We start from the raw sequence: 16530 nt of genomic DNA, 5'->3' as shown, positions 1-16530 counted from the left end.
TTGGGCCACACGAGTGTCACCCCTGAGCCCGTGCACACACATCTGCCATCCCCTTCCGTGCGGGGAGGGAGTGTTGATCCAAGGTCTGCTGACTGGGGCGTTAACTGGAAGTTAAGCCTGGTCTCTTTCAGGAATTGATGAAAACCTTTGGAAAAAAATTTTATCTGTATGTATTTGTAGGGTTTTTTTTTTTTTTTCTGAACATAGAACTAAGACATGCTTGTTGCCAAGGGGAAAAAAAAAATGCGTATATGGTAAAAAAGAAAACTTCCCAAAAATTGCCACCCAGGAAAAATAAAAATGAGTTCTCCCCCACCCATCCCGTTCTCTCCCTCTCTCCACACAGACACACGCACATGTGCACACACACACCTTTGTAATTTGTGTGCTGACACAGACCATCCTCTGCGTGCGGCTCTCATACGTATGGATCTGTTTCCCGTCCCCATTCAAGTAACACCAGTCCCCCAACAACACAGCTCAGTGTCATAACTAAAAACTTGCATGAAGTACCAGCCTCACTGCCAGCTCTCTGTGACCACGACAGACGCGCACCAAGGTCCGTGACAGATGACGTGTGTCCCAGGCCTGCCCTCGCACAGACGGCAGAGTGGGTAGGCGTGATGCCTCCCTATGTCCGGCAATGAACCCACAGGACATTTCATGGACCCGGACGCTGCAGAGGGACCTGGCCGCAGAGAAGGCATACGGCACAGAAGCCCGAGGCGGCCACCGCACAGCCAGGATCCGAGCTGAATGTGAGCGGTGCAAACAGCAGCAAGGGCCGGCCGCGGGGAGGGGCTCGCTGTGCTGGGGACCTGAGCCACGCAGCCAAGGGTGCGGAGTGAGGACAGTGGGCATCCCAGAGGCAGTGACATAGCAGACCCATCGCAAGCACCCGCAGAGGCTGGCAGTGACCCGCTCTGTGTCCCAGGTCTCTCCGAAGACAGGCAGGTACGGTTCAAACACCTTTATTTCTTATTACAAAGAAATAAAGCCCTTTATACTCTCAGTGTTCCTATCGTGTCACACTACAGTGACCTAAATAGGCATCAAGCGTTAGGCAAACATTATTGTTACATTTATAACTAACAGTAAGAGAGTTTCTAAGGTTTTAATAATTAAAAAAATTTTTTTAATTACTTATTTATTATTTTTTGAGAGAGAGAGCAAGTAGGGGAGGGGCAGAGAGAGGGAGAGAGAAAATCCCAAGCAGGTTCTGTGCTGTCAGGACAGAGCCCGACATGGGGCTCGAACCCATGAACCGTGAGATTATGGCCTGAGCCGAAGTTGGACGCCTAACCAACTGAGTCACCCAGGCGCCCCCTTAACAAAAATTTTTAAAGGTTACTGTGCACCTGTCTCCCCGCTGATCCTGGAGACGGTCTTCCTGGTTTGAGGCAGGACTGCCGGAATGGGGAAAACGGGATCATTCTGCCTTCAGGTTTCCTCCCACGACACGTGACTCCTCTTCTGTGCCCGCACACAGACTGGCTGGACTCTGGGCTGTTGCCTTCATTTCCTCAGCAAGCCCTTCTTGGTGGATTTTTAGGTAAGCCCCATTTTTAAAATTTTAAATCTGGGAGGAGAAGGTGCCCAGGAGTAGCGGGGATCCCGAGCCGGGAGGAAAGTGCTGCAGAAAGGGAGTGAAATCCCCACTCCTCTGCCCGAATGTGCCCGGGGTTTTATTATAAACGTGTCCCGTCTGTAATAAACAGCCCATTGTTGTTGATGTCACAGCTGGAGGGCCGCACGGACATGTGCCTGCCCACGTCCTCTTTACTCTGCTGCTGATGCGCACTCCTGCCTTAGGGTCACAGGGGGGCCAGACACCTGACATCCAGGGCGAGGCAGAGGAAATGGACAGCAGGTTGGGGTCACACAACCCCGGGGAGGGGACAACGCACTGCACACGAGGCCGCTCGGGGCCCTCTCTGACAGGAAGAACAAGCAGGCACCACGGGGACAAGCTCGCAGGCAGGAGAGGGCGGGGTGGCCCCTGGGTCCCCTGGGAGCACACGGCTGCCTCGCTGGAAGAATTCCACGGGCTGGCAGGAAACCGAAGCCCACCACTCAGGACTCAGCAGGCCCTGCGCCTGGTCCCCGTGATAAGGAGGGCTGCTTGGCTGAGGGACCTTATCCGTGGCTGCAGAGTCGGGAGGGGACCCGCAGTCGGGCCTTCTGAGACCCTCACAGCTACCCCAGACATCAAGGCAGCACATGACGCTGGGTCTTAATTTTAGGCCTTACACAAAATACCGTTTATGCTCAGAACAGCAGAAACTCCGCCGGCTCTGCTTGTCATCTAGCAACCGCTGGGTGGACCGTCCAGCTGGCCACCTACCTGTGTCCCTAAAAGGGACGTTTAACCACATGGGGACGTCAGCTTATCCTACAAAGGACACATCAGCTGTGGATGGAAACGCTCCCATGCCAGGCTCTCCCTAGTTTGACCTACACGGGCACCTGCCGATTGCCCACCACGTGGAGCCCCGCCAATCGGTACAAACTGTGGACAGTACGCACACCCCACCTGTGACCCCGTCTCTGTTTTCATGTTTCGTTTTGCTATTTATTTCTCAGAAAGCACTGTCTGCATGTGATACACACTCAAGGGCAGCAAAGAGCGTGCTGGGGGGCACCTCCTACGGGGCAGGCACGTCTGCGCGGTGCCCTCGCACAGGAGGCGGTTTGCTGCAGAACAGTCACTGCATGGTTTTTGTTACGCGTCGACCTACGAGCCTCCCAAGTGCACGTGGCTCCCCTGACACATAGCACGTGGGCAACCAGGCTCGAGAGCAAACACAGGCCCAGACGTCGGCCTGCCTTCGCCTCCGTGGCCCACTGTCACCTGGGCCGACAGAGTGTCTCCCCGTGAAGTGTGCCTGCCCCCACCCCGAGCGAGCGGCCGTTTGCTGACCTGACACAAGGACATTTGCAGGATGTGCTCCTTCCATCTTTATTGTCACGCCAACGCACTGCCGTGTCCCGTGAAGAAAAAATTGCAGCTCGTGCCTGCCACATAGGGACGACACACACCATCGTGGGTGTCTGTATTTGCCTTTAAAAATAATTGGGCAGGGTGGGGGGGGGGGGGTGCCTGGTGGTTCAGTCGGTTAAGTGTCTGGCTTCGGCTCAGGTCATGATCTCGTGGTTTGTGGGTTCGAACCCCGCATCAGGCTCTGTGCTGACAGCTCGGAGCCTGGAGCTTGCTTCGGATTCTGTGTCTCCCTCTCCCTCTGCCCCTCCCTGGCTCATGCTGTGTCTCTGTCTCTGTCTCTCTCTCAAAAATAAATAAACATTGAAAAAAAGATAAATAATTCGAGCTACAGATCGCTTAGAGAATCGTGGCTGCAAGCTAAGGTAGGTGACGTGAGGACTCTAGCCGGAGATTAGAGATAATAGCCAGCGCCCTGCACCCATGTGACTTCCTACTCACCAACCCAGTAGAGCCCTCGTTGGGGAGGGTCCACTTGTTGCCAGGAAATGTGAAATCAGGGCCCCCACGAAACTCAGAACATTTTTACCTTTTTCAAAAGTGTTTCCCTATTCTCTGCTTTTTTCTTTCTGGATGTTTCCTCTCCTCACGGTGTCCCCTCCTGCAGTCACGAGTGCGGCAGACCTCGCGGTACTGACTGCGAGGTCAGTTTCTAACCTGGCTCACTTTGGGCAATATTTACCTTTTCCTGATGGTTTGATGTGAGGAAAGATGTGATAAAATTGCTGGGATTTCAAAAGGAGAGATCACGTGAATGAGTCGGATCACAAGACCTATTCACACTCAGGTTCAACCAGTGCCAGATACGACACAAACGTTCCATGCCACCACACTATTTAGTGAGTGTTGAAAAGATCAGGCGACTCTCAGAACAAGCAGAGTCTCCGCTTTTTGGGGAGAGGACACAAAACAAGAGAAGATGAACGGGACCTTGTCGTTACTGGGTAATTCCAGCAAACCTGAGTGTCCACCCATGATTATCTTCTGTGCAGTTGGGCACAGGCTGTTCTCACCCACTCGGTGCCCGTGACACACCAGGGAAGCTAACTCAGAGATCTCCCCGCTTCCTTCCGGTCAGCACCTGCTGGGGTCAGCCTGTGGCCGAATTCCAGAGCATTTTCTGCCAACCATTATCCCAACCCCTCAACCCGCACCTCACCAAGAAGCTTCCTCGAAAGCTGGCTTGGTGGTGACTCCCTGGTGACGCTACAGAGGGAAGACGCTGCCCTTTTGCCGCCTCTTATGACCATTGTGGTCACCTCCTACCCATCCCTGCATTGACCCAGGGATCCGCAGGACCCTAGGTATCTTGGCATTTTAACGATAGAAAATCTAGAGAAACCCAATAGTATCAAAGCTGAAATTGCAATCACTTGTAGTCCTTATTGTGAAATAATTTGAAAAACCATAGTCTCTTGGAGCATTCTGCCACAGCCCTCCAGGATCAGACACGGATCTCCAGGCTGTGCTCTGGGCTGCTGTCATGGGCTGAACTGTGTCCCTGTGAAGGTGGCGAAGTCCTAGCCTCTTAGCACCTATGAGGCTGACCTTTTTTGAAAAAGAGTCATGGCCGATGATCAAATTAAGATGAGATCATCCATCATGATGTGCTGTCCTTGTAAACTCTGATCCTCATCCGTTGTGAGTGGTATCCTTATAAAAGGAGGGAGTCTGGACACAGGTGCACACACAGGTGCACACACAGGGAGAGTACAAGGTGAGCGTGGGGGTGGGTGATGCTTCTACAAGCCCAGAAACACTGAGGATCACCAGAAGCTACCACCAGCTGGGGGAAGAGGAGGGGAGCAGGGAGCAGACTGTCCCTCGTGGCCTCAGAAGAAGCCGGCCGTGCCGCCATGGTGATCTGGCTGTGCCCTCCACACCGTGAGGCAGTAACCCAGCCCATGTGTGGTGCTGTTCAGTGGTCTGCACAAGCCAGCACCCTCTGTGGGAGATAACCTTCTTCCAGCTGTGCAATGTCCTTGGACTTGCCTTTATTATGTTAAAAACAAGAGGAGTTGGACAGGTCTGGGATGTCAAGAGAAACAGCACCTTGGGCCCCAGCATGTGAAGCAGGTAACTGTGGGCATGCTGTGGCCGGAGCGTCAGCTGGGGGGCAGGGAGTCTGCTACCCACCTGCCACAGCCCTTCTCCTGGGAGCGTCTTCAGGGAGCCCAGGTTGGAAACCACTTGACCATCCTGCCTCAGGTCACCGAGAAGCTCTAGATCGTCTGACAATGAGCTCACCATCCGAGTGCATCACAGCACAACATACCGTAAAATACACATTTGAGGTGTAACTGTCTTTTAAAAAGTCTTCTTTATTGCAGGTTATTTTGTGTTTGAGTATTTGAATGTGTGTATGTGTGTGTGTGTGTGTGTGTGTGTGCTCGTGCGCACACGCGTGTGAGAGGGACGAGATGGTTCACGTCTTTTTGGTTGACTTTGGTAAATCCACAGACCCTCCCAGCCCTGGCAGGTGTGAGTGCACTTACAGCCACACTGCCCATCGACCCCAGATAAGGTCAGGGAGGCCAGAAAGGGAGCGGGTAGCCAGCCTCACCTGTGAATGGTTGGCCGTCAACAGCAGCCTCCACAAGAGGAGACTTCACAGAAAACACTCTCCTGGACGTCATCCTGTGCTGGTCTCCTTGCCTCCAGTCTCTTCCTCCAGCATTCTTGTTGAAGGCAGTGTGAAGGGAGCGTTAGCAGAACCGTGGTCTCGCACCCCTGCGTGAGCCATGGTTTCTTCGCTCTTCGACATGCACAGCGGCCCTGAGGCTCCATCGATGTGAGCTAAATGCCGCATCTGAAACCAACCACAAGCGATTAGAGTGTTAAATGGGCTTTTTCGGGTCTTGCACGGCCAGGTCTGTCTGACACACGGGATGGAGTGTGAGGGGACGCCACCCCCATTTACCCCATGTTCCTGATGGTGCAGAAGGAACGCTGGGCTCAAGCCTGGATTTTTCCAAGTTTCCTGTGACGTAGTCTTCATAAGTGCATTTTACTGAGAAGTACTATATCCAGGTCCCACTGGCCAGCCCCTCTCAGGGGATACGCAGAGTTACAGTCCACTCATTGGGACCACTGGCCGCACGAGGAACCCAGCCCCGGGCTCCACAGTGACAGCCTGCTCATTGGGACCACTGGCCTGGCTCCCTCCCTTCCTGATGTCACTGCCCTGCCTCCTTCCTTGCGTCTCCTGGGATCACCTCCCAAATAACGCCCTGCTCTCAGTCTGTCTCTGGACGGCATGGGGGGAATCCAGTGTGAAATGATGTAGACTTGATCCTGGAGGCAGGGGAGCCATGGAAGATTATAAGCCAGGAGCTGGCAGCCTGGGTCAACGTTTCAGGACGTTCATTCTGCCACAATGTGAAGGACGAGCCGGGAGACAGGATGGACGGCAGTGGCTGCCAGGGAGAGGAATGCAGAACAGGGAACCGGAGCCCCTGGGAGCACCAGGCATGTAGAGGAAGGAAACTGAGGAAGGATGAGGGGGGAGGGGAAAGCAGAAGACCCCGACCCGTTTCTCCAGAAGCAGCGGGAACTGCGTGCTCCAGGGATCACTCCCGTTCTTGTGGCTCCCTGAGGCCGGGAGACGGCTGTGAGCCAGCGCACAGACGGGAGACCCAACAGGTAGGGACGGGTACTCCTCAGTGAATGGCCATCGGGCCACACATGCAGGGAATCTGGTCCGGAGGGCGGTTGAGATGGTGAAATAACCCACCTTCCTGGACGGCGCACAGTTCCTTCCATGTGGTGTGTTTTCAGTCCGTTTATGTTCAGTTTAATTAGATGAACCTGAAGTTGATGATCGCTGGCTGTTTGTCTTTTGGCTTCGAGGAAAAATCTGCGAAGCAACATGCTTCTCAAACCACAAATGTCTAGGACGGTTTTACAGGGGTTATTCCTGGTGGCTACGTGCCAACTCTTTAAGTATCTCTCAGAATAAAAGGGGCAAGGTTTTAGGTTGTCCTTTCCTCCTAACTGCTGAAAGCCACAAGGAATGTTTTGCTCACTCAGAGCCACTTATTTTATACACGAAACAGGATAGAATGGTATCTCGGCTTCCTCTTGGGAAGAGCACTGTGTCCCCTGGGAGGCGGATCTGGTAAATCACGCGAGCAGAGGATGCACTGCCAGGGGACAGCACGGGGATCGAAGTGATGTTCAGTGTTCCTGGCTGCGGGAGAGAGAAGATAAAACAAACACACGCGTGCGCACGCGACAACGTGGCAGGAGGCAGGGGAGGGGGAGGGTTTGGGCCTCACGCACTTGGGTCCCTTCCCGCGACCCCAGTAGGTTGTCAGCAGGAACAGTCGTAAGTACGGAATGCTTCACGGGATTGATTCTGTTGTGGCTCCTTTCAAATGTGTGTGTGCTGTAGGCAGAGGGAAGGTCAGAAGTGCAAGAAAGGAATGCTGGGCAGGTGCTGACACACGACGAAGCCACGCGCAGGTGAAGGAGACGGGCAGGATCAAAGTGCAGCGGCCAGGTGACGGCTGTTCTGGCAGATGTGGACAGTTCACGTGGCTGCAGTGTGGCGGCTGCACAGGGACAGACAGATGGGGACGTGCCATGGGTCGCACGGGGACAGACAGACAGGGACGTGCGGCAAAGCGGGGATCACGCCTCTGGAGGGGCCTCCAGAGCAGCCGGGGGTTGGGGCCCCATCCCTGAGGACGAAGCATGCCCTTGAGCATGCCACCAGCTGTAAATAAGTGAGGGTTTTATTCTTAGCATCCCCGTGAGTCACGGCCGTGGCGGTGGGACGGAGAACAGGGTAGACACGTATAGAAACTAGCGGCTGGTGTCCCTTACGACAGAGAGCGAAGAGGCAACGTTGAGATTGGGCCGGTAGAATTGGTGCCTTCCATCAAAGCCGGGAGTGTGAGGAGAGCCGTTTATTTGTGGCGACAAGAGGGACGTGATGAGCCACAGTGAGAGCCGTGTGGGTTCGAGGCAGCAGTGAGGTGTTCGTGTGGAAGGTCCCCACATAGCCAGAAATTCAGGCTGGGAATTGATGGAGATAATGTGAGGCCAGAAACAGCAGTGACTGCTGCAGACTGTGGAAAGGAGAAGGGGCCGGGCAGCACTCAGAGCCCCTGCTGGCTCTCCAGAGTCCTCTGTGGCTGGCGTGTCCCTGCCTCCCACTCGCAGGCAGGGTCCTGGCACAGACATGCTCTTTACGATTAACTGTGTTGTTCGCCTGGGGCCGGGGGACAGCAGGCGGGCAAGCGTGGGGCATATGAGTCTCTGCACGCGCGTCAGAGAGAAGTCTGGAGGCAGGTGGGGGGCTGCCCGTTGGGCTCAGCTGGGAGTGTGAGGGGGGCACGCTGGGCCCTGGCTGGCATCAGGAGGAGGGGACACGGAGGAATCCGGTGCCACAGACAGAAAAGCTGTGCCAGCTGCCGGGTGAGCTGTGCCGTGACCGGTGCCTCCTGCTCTCCCTCACCGTCGGGCACACGCGTGGGCCTCACGCCACGAAGCAGGAAGTCGTGTACCTTCTCCAGTCTCTCCTCCTCTTGTGGGTGTGCCGTGAGGAAGGGCTAGAATCCATCAGGGAAAGAAAGGCTGGAGTAGAAAATGAGATCATTTTTATGCACACGAATGATGGTGTTTTTGGCGACGTCAGGGCTGAGTTCCATCCTCCCCAAGGAGCACAGAACTTTCTTCACTTTCTGGTTTTTTTCCTATAATTTATTTTTTTTTTATAATTTACATCCAAATTAGTTAGCATATAGTGCAACAATGATTTCAGGAGTAGATTCCTTAGTGCCCCTCCCCCATTTAGCCAACCCCCCCCACAACCCTCCAGCAAGCCTGTTTGTTCTCCATATTTATGAGTCTCTTCTGTTTTGTCCCCCTCCCTGTTTTTATATTATTTTTGTTTCTCTTCCCTTATGTTCATCTGTTCTGTGCCTTAAAGTCCTCATATGAGTGAAGTCATATGATATGTCTTTCTCTGACTAATTTCGGTTAGCATAATACCCTCCAGTTCTATCCATGTAGTTGCAAATGGCAAGATTCCATTCTTTTTGATTCCCGAGTAATACTCCATTGTATATATATACCACATCTTCTTTATCCATTCATCCATCGATGGACATTTAGGCTCTTTCCATACTTTGGCTGTTGTTGATGGCACTGCTATAAACATGGGGGTGCATGTGCCCCTTCGAATCAGCATTTCTGTATCCCTTGGATAAATGCCCAGTAGTGCACTTGCTGGGTGGTAGGGCAGTTCCATTTCTAACTTTCTGAGGACCCTCCACGCTGTTCTCCAGCACGGCTTCAGCAGTTTGCACTCCCACCTTCCATTTTCCTAACAGCTTCATGTTTCATGGGGGTCATCTTGGCATCTTCCCGCTGAAGTGTTAGTTTTGGGATGTCCGCAAGAATGAGGAAGGCCAGGGCCAGCCGGGGCAGCTGGGTGAATGGGGCCCTAAGGGTTGGGCCTCAGGGAGCAGCCCAGACGCATCAGGAGGCTGAGTCGGCGGGGTCCCTCGGAGACCAGAGCATGCAGCGTCTCACCTAGACCGTCACTGAATGGTGCGGGTACAGGCTTCTCCAATGGTGATGATGTGCATGACCACACATGACCTGGTGAACAGGTGCATCTGACTGTCACAAGATGATGCCTCTTTAGTTCTGGTGTCTGGAATGTTGGCGTGTTTCAGACAGCCCTTACATTCTTTCCTACTATAATTTTCAAAGACACCTGAGTGTCACCTGTCGGCTCGGGAACCGGGGTCCTGTCCTTCACACCCCTCCCTTCATGCGTTTTCAGTGGGACAACAGTGGATTGGCAGGTCTCCTATGTGTTCAGCTTCTTCAGAGAAGGAGCCTTACCTGCTTCTCATCAACCACTGGATCCCAGCATCTCATGGAGCCAGGTACACAGCAGGCTCGCAGTAAATATATGTGGATTCAATTCATCGATTAAATTAATTTATTTCCAATCTTCACAATCGTTCCTCTGAACATCATTTCCCATTGGAAGATTGAGCAGACAAGAATATACAGACTGCCTACATTGGCTGGATCAGTAGGTAGAGCATGTGACTCTGGATCTCGGGGCTGGGAGTTCAAGCCCCACATCGGGTGTAGAGCCTGCTTAAAAAACAAACATAGATTGGGGCACCTGGGTGTCTCAGTTGAATGTCTGACTTGGGCTCAGGTCATGATCTCACAGTTTGTGAGTTCAAGCCCCCCATCGGGCTCTGTGCTGACAGCTCAGAGTCTAGAGCCTGCTTCAGACTCTGTGTCTCCCTCTCTCTCTGCCCCTCCCCTGCTCATGCTCTGTCTCTCTCTGTCTCAAAAATAAATATAAACATTAAAAAATTTTAAAAATAGGGCACCTGGGTGGCTCAGTCAGTTGGGCATCCAACTTCGGCTCAGGTCATGATCCTACGGCTCATTGGTTTGAGCCCCACATCGGGCTTTGTGCTGACAGCTCAGAGCCTGGAGCCTGCTTCAGATTCTGTGTCTCCCTCTCGGCCCCTTCCCCACTTGTGCTCTGTCTCTAAAAAATAAATAAACATTAAAAAAAAAGTAGATCGACTGAATTAATATCACCCTCAGGACATACTTAGGATGTTCTTGGTTTTTTTTCTTTATCTTTTTCAAAGCCCTGATGTCATTGTGGGGAGTTACTCATTCTTCATTCATTTAATAGATATTGATCGAGTGGACAAAGTGAGGGACTGCAGATGAAACGGTAAGCAAGTCACCTGACCGTGCACGGGGAGGGGCGGGCCACAGCCCGATACGAATCAGATGCATAACAGGTGAGGTACAGAGAAACACCTCGGAGAACACCCAAGCAGGTGGGGCCGGGGGAGCAGGTGCTGGGAGCACCCAGGAGAAGGATGAGCCAGGACCGTCAACACGGCGCCCAGCCACTCGCCCGGCCTCCTTCAGCGCTGCTTGCTCATTGGGGTTTCGCTCTTCTCCAAAAGTCAAGAGGAGGAAGGACGTCCCCTGAGTTGTCGTGGTCAAGGGCATGAGCCCAGCGTTTGAGGCTTCGTGCAGCTGGGGAGAGGTGGGGCCGCAGCTGGGAGGGAGCGGGGGCAGCCCAGGACTGGAGGGCGTCCCCAAGGAGCGTGTGCAGTGGCTGCCGCCTCGCATGGCCCCTGGAGCCCACGTCACTGGTCACGCTTCCCTGATGTGTCAGGTCAACGCTGGCCCCAGAGGAGCTCACGAGTTAACACGTCTGTTTCCAGGCGAGTAAACAATAACAGTCACGCTGGTACAGAGACAAAAGTAATGTGTTCGTGCAAACACACGTGACGGAGGCTCAGCAAACTTGAGGCCTGTGTGTGTTGAGCCCTGAGGAACAGGGCTCGTGCTATCACTTCTGCTTGGTTCTCGCCAACGTGGAAGTGACTGGAAAAGCCGGACGCGTCCTCAGGTGGTTGTGCATGTTGTTGAGAATCAAACTCTTGCCTGAAGCAGAACATCCTAGTGCCAGGAGGCTCGCTGGCTGCCACACACGGAGAGGGAGAGGCACCCCGTCATGGCGGGGTGTCCGGGGCTCACAGAGCAGAGACACCCACAGAAGAGCCCCAACCCCGCCGCTCGGAAGCTTCGGGCAAGTTGCCCGACCTCAGGGCCTTCGCATCTGCTGCTTCCTCTGCCCGTGACACTCTGTCGCGAACACACACTTGGGCCCAACGCTGTGCTCCACCAGGGCCTTCTCTCTGTTAGATGGGAAACCAGCCTCAGGCTTCCTGGCCTCGTTCTCCAACAAGCTCTTCTCACTACCTGACATCCTGCGTCTTTGATTTGATCAGGCGTGCTCTCCCTCTGGTACAGTGTAGACCCTGTGAGGGCTGGGACATGCATGTTTGTTTGCGAGAGCACCCGGGGCCGTGTCATAGTCACTGCAGAGCACAGCAAGGACCCCAGCCAGTGGGTGCAGTCCTGCCTGCGTGCCCTGGCCAGCCGGCTCCTGCTAAGCTCCTGGGGAGGATGGGGGGCTGATGCCCTCACGCAGGACGAAGGCCCTGGTGCCTCTCACCCAGGGACGGCAGGTACTACGTTAACTGACCTGTGTGTCCCATCTTAAGGGGCCAGTGGCTCAGACACACTCCCAGGACTTCAAAGCAAGCCCCTTGTCCCCTAATGACCTATAACCTCGAACTTCGTAGGTACTGACGGGCTGTCGGAGCCACGTGCCTCTACAACTTGCGTGGCAGTGTCTGGCCTTGGTCTGTGGGACACCAGAGGCTTTTTGAGGGGAAAGTGACAGAGACCAACCCTCAGGCTCCTGGACACATACTGCAAAAAATTAAGAACACATTTCCTTTTTTATTGTGGCAAAATATACATGACAAACCCTAAGTTGAACCATGTTTAAGTTACAGATCAGGGCGTCAAGTGCACGTCCCTACGCAGCCACCACCTCTGTCTGCGGAACTTTCTCGTCTTGCGGACTGGGTCTCTGCACCCACTAGACACGGCTCCCCAGCCCGCCCGCCAGCCCCCAGCGCCCACTGTCCGACTTTCCATGTCGGGGTCTCTTGGGGGTGTCTGTCCTTCTGTGTCTGGCTCATCTCAATGTGCTCAAGCTTCACCCATGTTGTAGCAGGTGCAGGAATTTCCTGACTTGTTAAGGCTGAGTAATTCCGTCGTGTGGATGCAGACTGCTGTGTCCATCCACGCAGGGCCAACGCTCACTTGGGTTCTTCCACCTTTTGGCTGTTGGGGAAAACACTGCTAATTGTGTGAGTGTGCAGGCACGACTCAGCTCCCCTGTGAAGCCCGTGTTCTCGGCTGGGTGTGGATGTTGGGTCCTTCCTCATAACCACAGGGTGGTGAGCTTCGTCCCGCACGTCCGACCCGCTGGGCCCAGCGCTGCGTCATGGCAGGAGGCGCTGCTCTCTGCAGGGACGTCCGGGGCCCCGAAGAGCAAGCTTCACGCCATGCGTTTGGAAAGGCAGCCCCTGGGAAGGGGTGGTGGCTCCTGGGGTTGCCGGTGGCCTGGGCCCTGCCCCCATTCTGTGTGTGATGACGACAAGCCGGGGTCGTCCTGAGCCTCTGTCGGGCGCCCACGTCCGCTTGGGATGTGAAGATGGCCCACCACATGCAGCCCGGCTCGCGGGGAGAAGGGGTGCCTCCCCCACGGGTGGCCGGCTGGCAGGGCAGGAAGGGTGCGCTGGGTTTTCGTCTCTGGGTGTCTCCCCCTTCTTTCCTCCTGGCCTAACACAGTCGAGAGCAAAATGTCCATCACGTCCCAGCAGGTGGCCTCGGGTGCGCCTGTGGGCTTCGCCGCCCTCGGTGACACCCAGGGACCCAGGCTGACCTCCAGGATTCCATCTTCTCTCATCTCGCCGGGCCGCGTGGTTTCAGACGCAGCAGCCTAGACGTGCGGCCTGCCACCGCCGCGATCCATTACGCTGTCAGCCAGGCGGGGGCCTCAGTGCGGGCCAAGTGTCAACAGAAGGTGAGGAAGGAAATCAGCCACAATCTAAGGCTAATTACCCTGCCTAGAAGTTAATTAAATGCTTGTTAAGAGCAGCAGGGTAGATCCCAATTCAACTTGTCTAATAACAGTCCCCTGACGTTCCCGGACACTGGGATTCGTACCGGGCTTCAATAACTCTGCCGAGGGCAATAATATCCTGTCACGTCTCAGAGTCGGGTGGCCTCCACGACGCACGGGCCTTGGTATTTTCTGCACTAATTTGCCACATATCGGGCACTTCGTATGTGTTTAATTTACACACGTTTTAATTTAGGGGACCCTGGATTGTTCCAATGATTTTGTCATTTCCCCCTTTTTCCAAGAGGAAAAGAAAAGGAACAAAAAAATAGCCCACGAGCTGCAGAAGCGGTCAGCAGCACTATTTTGTATGATTTGGGGTAATGACCATGATTAATGCTTGTTTATTGTTATATCTCTTGTGTTATGTAAATAAAGCTGTGGCCTTCTCCTTCCAATTTCAGGGTGGTACGGCTGCTTTCATTTGGAAGCGAGCAGAGGGGGGGCGGGGAGAGCCCTGCCAGCCTGCGGGTACGCTCCGAGCCTCCGCCCGGCGGTGCCCACCCCAGAGCCACCAGCCCGAGTGGGGGGGGAGCCAACGCCACCCGGACCAGGCCTCCCTCCCCCATCCTCTCCCAGGGACGCGGGCTCTGCCAAGGCTCGCAGGGGAGTGGGAGCTGCCACCCCCCCCCCTGCATGCGGAAGCCAGCTGGCGGGAAGTGGGGGTCAGCAGGGGAGCCGCAGGCCCCAGACTGGCAGCCACGAGGTCCTTCCCTGTGTCCTTCCGGCCCCCACGGGAGAGGAGCGGCAGGCGCGGAAAGAGAAGTTCGTGGCGGTGGTGTCTGGGATGGTTCGGGGAATGAGGAGGCCGGGAGAGGAGGTCTGCCGTCCCCTGTCCCTGCCGGCACTTGGGATCAGACACGGTTGTGTTCAGAGGCAGAATGACAGCGCCACAAAGGAGTTTCCGGTAAATGCAGGTTTGGGGTTGCTTGTTGTCTTTGTAAGAAACACGTTAATGCCTCTTAACCGGATCCTGACTTGTGACCAGGTTCTGCTGTCCAGCCAGTGAGTGGTGGTGCTGTCCGCGTGAGCCACCCTCCAGCGTGCTGGCCGCGTCTCTGGAAAAGGACGCCAGTGACAAACGTGGTTGCTGACAGAGCAGGCTTTGTCCAGGGCGGCCGGGAGGCTGCGTGCCAGGCGTAGGGGAGACTCAAAGTGGGATCGTTGCTTCCTCACAACGTGGGCATGCTCGGTTGTCTTCCAGAAGCCCAGGTGTGGGTGTGCGAGGGCACTGCGTCCACCCGCTCGCTTCTGCACACGGGGCCGCCGCGCAGCCCAGCCAGGCTGTGCCCCGACCTGCTGGCCTGTCCGCGTTCCTCAGGAGACAGGGTGGTGAAAGGGTTAATCGAGAGCCCCCCCCCCCCCCCTTGCATTTACACCTCCTCTCCAAACAGCATGAATTAATGAAAAGATGTAAGCACTCAGATCTTTGCTGGCAAGAATGCTTGTTGAAATAATCAATTAACCTTGGAAGATCCAATTGACAGGGCTTAAGTGCAAAGTTATTTAAGATGCCAGATTATCTAGCCAGATGATTGCATTCGCTGCGATGCAAGAAGGCGGCAAGAATGCTTCTGAGAAATTTCAAGGCTCCAGAAAGATTTAACGTTATTTCCCCACAGAATTAATCTGCCCATTAGAACATGCTTTAACCTCTCACAAGTAATATCCTGGGATGACTTTAATTTACCTTCTTCCTTCTTTGATACGGTGAAAAATGACCCCAAGACAGCAAACATATAGATCCGTTTCACACTTTGGCTTTCCTTTCTTTTAAAATTGTTTTTGAAATGAACGATATCTCAATCTATATCCACCTTTATTTTAATCCAGAGATTCTAAATCCACGGACGCACCCGCTGGATGTCCCTCACTCGGCAGGATGCGATGCTGACTGTCGTCGAATAGAGACGAGAGCGTCTCACTCAGGCAGTGCCTCTGTGATGAAACTCTCATTGTACGAGCCCCGCACGCGGCCTTGGGGTGGGGGGCCCTCAGCACGTGGCATCAGCGGGTACGTGTGACATGTGACCGACCGTGGCCAAGTAGTGCCGGGGACGTCAGCTCTGCAGGGCAAGGGGCAAAGGTGGTTTCCTTTTGGATTTGTCCTGCCAAGTGATACGAGATGAGCGGTTGGTTGTGCACGGATCGTGACTTACTCCACGCTAAGGAGCCATTCACAAGATGCGAGTGTTGCTATAATTTGGAGGAGTCACTGCAGAAGCGAGCGTAATTCCGACTTTGCGTTCCCCGACCCTGGCTAGCTCCATGACAGTTTTTGTTTCCTATGAAAGCAGCCTGCTTATTGGTAATTCCTTTAAATAAAGGAATTATTTTCCCAAGCAATTTGTTTTGATTGTGCTACGTTCTAGTTCGGCCTCCTCTGCTGCGATGAAAGAAAAAGAGCTAATCTGGCTGGTTTACGATCTTGCTGCAAATAAAAGACAAGTGGAAAATGAAATTTTCGAAAAGCTAAACTCCTAATTTTTGTGACAAAATGTGAATGAAAATGATGAACTTATTCATAAGAGATGGGAATTTTGAAATGAATGATTTACGGGTATAAGCATTAAATATATTAATTTAGGACGGAGGCAGCAGATGTAAATGTTATTCGGTGGCCGAGTGCAAAGAACGAGGTGTAGACAGTGCACGCAGTCATGCTGTTTGGGGGAGCGTGAATCCAAGAGCCCAGGGAATGAAATGAACCAGTGGGTGGTGGGCGCTGGTGCAACACAGCTGAGTGTTTGTGTCCATCTTGACGGCCCCGAGTTCGTGAACGCACCCCACGAACTATACTTTGAGCCCTACGGGGCTCAGCGGCTTGGCATTCTTTAAGAGTACATGACTAGCTGTAACTCTGGACATCAGTCTCCACATTATTGACGTTGGGGGTCCGATCATTCTTTGTTCTGGGGGTGGGGTGCCTTACAGGATGTTTAGCAGTATCCCTTGCCTCTACCCACTAGATGCCGGGAGC

General features: G+C 54.0%; 2 long non-coding RNA genes across 2 annotated transcripts in view; both read left to right on the top strand.

The window, feature by feature from the left end:
- Positions 1-16530, top strand: part of LOC109264052 (uncharacterized) — a 343526-nt gene that overhangs the window by 197148 nt on the left and 129848 nt on the right. The window lies entirely within an intron of this gene.
- On the top strand, positions 14006-15896 carry LOC109264053 (uncharacterized). Its single transcript, XR_002078556.2, has 2 exons — positions 14006-14457; positions 15384-15896. It is a non-coding gene; the product is annotated as an uncharacterized LOC109264053 (long non-coding RNA).

The sequence above is a fragment of the Panthera pardus genome, unplaced genomic scaffold, assembly GCF_024362965.1.
Source record: "Panthera pardus isolate Hobbes unplaced genomic scaffold, ASM2436296v1 HiC_scaffold_1, whole genome shotgun sequence".
NCBI lineage: Eukaryota > Metazoa > Chordata > Mammalia > Carnivora > Felidae > Panthera > Panthera pardus.
The sequence above is the reverse complement of the archived record's forward strand: the minus strand, read 5'-3'. Positions and strand labels throughout refer to the sequence as shown.